Here is a 3,254-nt window from a genome sequence, read left to right as displayed (position 1 = left end):
AATCATAATCAAGTTTTTGTACTGTCAAGAATGTGAAACTAAAGGATTTAACTTATTTTATATTAAACTCAAAAACGTTCTCTGGTAACCATCCAAAGATTTTTAGGCAAAAATATATTTATGTTTACCAAGAGTATCGAAAAACATAAATACTTTTGAAATTCCTTTTGTACTTAAAAGTAGGTTACTACTTTCTGAAGCCAGCATGATTTGATGTTTGTGGCCAAACAGACAGGCTAAAGGGTTTACGAACTTGCATAATAAGACTGTCTTATCTTTAAATATCTGTGGTGTAAACACAAATCTGTAATATGAAGAAAGAGTTCACATTACTTTTGCGTCATTAACTTTGCTAACTATCTTCCTTCAAGCTAACTTTATTTCTTTTCTTTTTTTTTTTTTTTAGCATACGTCACAGCCCTTTTCAAAGAGCACACACTTTTTCCGGTTCCTCCCCTCTCTGCGTTCCCTTGCTTGTGATTGGTTTAGAGGAACAGGCATCAGACCGGCTCCACCCACTCGCTCCACGACTCCACTCGAGCTGCTTGGAGACGAGGAGCGTTAGTCAGAAGTGGATATCGTGTTCGTCTCTCACCTGAATAAGATGCTTTAGCTTTCGCGACACCTTTGTAAGTAAATCTTTGTTTATGACACGTTAGCTGCTGTGACATTTCCCCGCGGGTTTGACTCGTTTTACGTCTTTTCCGCTTGATAGAAGCGGCGTGTTGGCGCTGAGCGTACAAGTGCCACTGTCGATAGAATTATTAATGGGCTTCATTCAACATTTGGTGCCACGTTACCGGATAAATTTGCTTAGACTTGTTGATACAGAGTTTGGGGGAAATGTGTCGGGAGACGGGTTTGAACGTTAACGATGGAAGGTGTGGAGACTGGCAACAGGAACTGTTTGCGCGGGGCCACCTGTGGTTTTTCCCTGTGGAGTTTTCCCAATAACAGATTAGCATCTCTTCATTCCTCCTCATATAAATATGTATATATATTATATATTATTTTATTTCTCTCCATTTATGCCGTCTCACACCCTTAGTACTTGTAAATTTGCAAATAATGTATTAATTAGCTGATTAACGATTCAAGCTTTCAAAATAAAATGAATCGTTGCGGTCATTGTTTTATAAATTAGAACTTTTTGTGCTACTTCTGTGATGACTGAACGGTTTTAATCTAATCATAAAGTCAATCACTACTGGCTATCAGTATCTGTTCGTCCAGGCATCATTTTATGCACTAAAGTTAATCCCATCACTATTATTGTGAAATTCACTCACAACTTCCTGTTAGAGCATTCTAATTCAGAGCTCATTTCCTGTTTGAGTTTTCCAGATCAAAGCATTGGAAGGGAAATGAGCCAATGTTGTTGCTTTTATTTTCTGTTGAAGTTTTCAAACTGTTTCCATTAAAATCTTTTTCTTTATTTTTATTTATTTATTTTATTTTTGTTGTACATTTGGGGCAAATTATTTTTTTGGGGGGGGGGGGGAATTCATTGATTTAAAGCTGAAAATTGTCAAATAAAAACAACTACAAAGCATTTTAAGGAAGTTATTGTAAAGCTTTATTCATCATTTTAAATCATATTTTTTCACAGTATGGTCATTTCGTGAGGGATTTATTCCTATTATTAGACATCTTATTTTCTGAGACAGGGTTATAGTTTTGAGTATTTTTTAGACTTTCCAATAGCTTAAACTTAGATGGATTTGTCTAGTTCCTCTAGAGACACTTCCATTGCTGCTTGGTGAATTTTTAGTGGCTGTTTTTTGTGTGAGGAACTCATAATCTGGAAATCCTGAAAAATTCTGGTTCTGTTGTACCACAGAACTAAGTGGTTATGGGTTTTGGTGTTTTGAATTTTTCTGGGACTCATTTGCTTTAGTATTTTCATCAAAATCTTGCTTTGCTTCAATCTGATCATTTGGAGTTGGAGATGGAAATGCTTGCTGGATCATTTTTTATATGGCTTTTCTTCAATTTTTACTCTGAATAACAATCATTGGAATCTGTTGTCCATTTTGATGGTTTGAAGTTTGTGTTTTTTTTTATTGCTGTGGTAAATAATAGTGTAATAATGATCCTCACAATATTTTGGACATTTTTTAGTAATAATACTACTCATAAAATATAATGATTCAGAATGGTCATTAAAATATTAGCCAGAGTTTTGAATGGTTCAATATTTTACACAGTTGCTTAAGTGAACCTGATACATAAAAATCACAGAGATACTTCTCACCTGCATACCTTTTTTATTTTTCCTTGTGTATTTCTTCATTAATGACCCGCATGCAAAGTCAGCATGACAAAATGAAAGGGAGGATCCACCAGTTACTTGGAATTATTACTCAACATCTCCAGGTTAAGTCATCAATGATGCGCCTGAAAAACAAAAACGAAAAACAACAACCTGAGTAAACCATCGGTATGACTTGTTGAATCAGTGACACCTTGGATGCTTTGAAGATCATATTGAGATCAGTTTCACAATGACACAGCCAGGTTGTGCAGGTTTTGGTTTTTAAATCTTTTGTTTCCCATAATGCCACAAAATATATAAAAAGGCAATCATGCTAAAGTCCCATTCTAATTATCTTTGAATCTATTGTAAAATCATTCCCATTAGTCTTTTAATTATTATTATGTTATTTAAGTAAACCCAAAAAAAGTGTTACGTTTTTCCAGGACAAACTGAATGTTACAAATCCAAAACACACCTTAGGTCACGTTCCAAACAGGATAAACATTTATTGAACCCACTAAAACTACATTTTCAAAACATATTTTTTTAACATAACTATGGATAATAAAAAGGCAGAAAAATTATTTTTTATATATAAATCAACCTAAACCTTAAATACATTTCTTTATTTTACTCAGCGTAAAAATATATTTTGTCAAAATTATAAAAGTTAGAAATTAGCAAAAGATAACATCAAATAATAATAATAATAATAACATTAAAATAAAATGATCTGGAGGGCCGGATTTACTTACCCCGAGGGCCGAATCCGGCCCCCGGGCCGTGACTTTGTCACGTGTTTTAGGACATGTGTTTAGCAGAGTGACAGGAGTTCATCAGAAATATGCCTCTTTAGTTGTGGGCGAGACTGTTGGTGTGGAATTACCCTGCCCCCACTTCCCATCATCCATCTGTTTATCTGTTTACATGTTCTCTTGCTAGCTTACAGCCTCTCTATACTCCCAACCTAGCATTACCAGTGCAACAAAAATGGGGA

General features: G+C 34.8%; 1 protein-coding gene across 1 annotated transcript in view; it reads left to right on the top strand.

The window, feature by feature from the left end:
* Positions 1 to 219: 219 nt before the first annotated feature.
* Positions 220 to 3,254, top strand: part of LOC112137569 (oxysterol-binding protein-related protein 3) — a 24,114-nt gene continuing 21,079 nt past the window's right edge. The window contains exon 1 of the mRNA XM_024259956.2: positions 220 to 629. The gene's annotated coding sequence lies outside the window, so the exon portion shown is untranslated. The remainder of the gene's footprint in view (positions 630 to 3,254) is intronic.

This window comes from Oryzias melastigma, linkage group LG11 (genome assembly GCF_002922805.2).
Source record: "Oryzias melastigma strain HK-1 linkage group LG11, ASM292280v2, whole genome shotgun sequence".
Lineage (NCBI taxonomy): Eukaryota > Metazoa > Chordata > Actinopteri > Beloniformes > Adrianichthyidae > Oryzias > Oryzias melastigma.
Note: the sequence above shows the minus strand (reverse complement) of the source record. Positions and strands in the feature narration are given on the sequence as shown.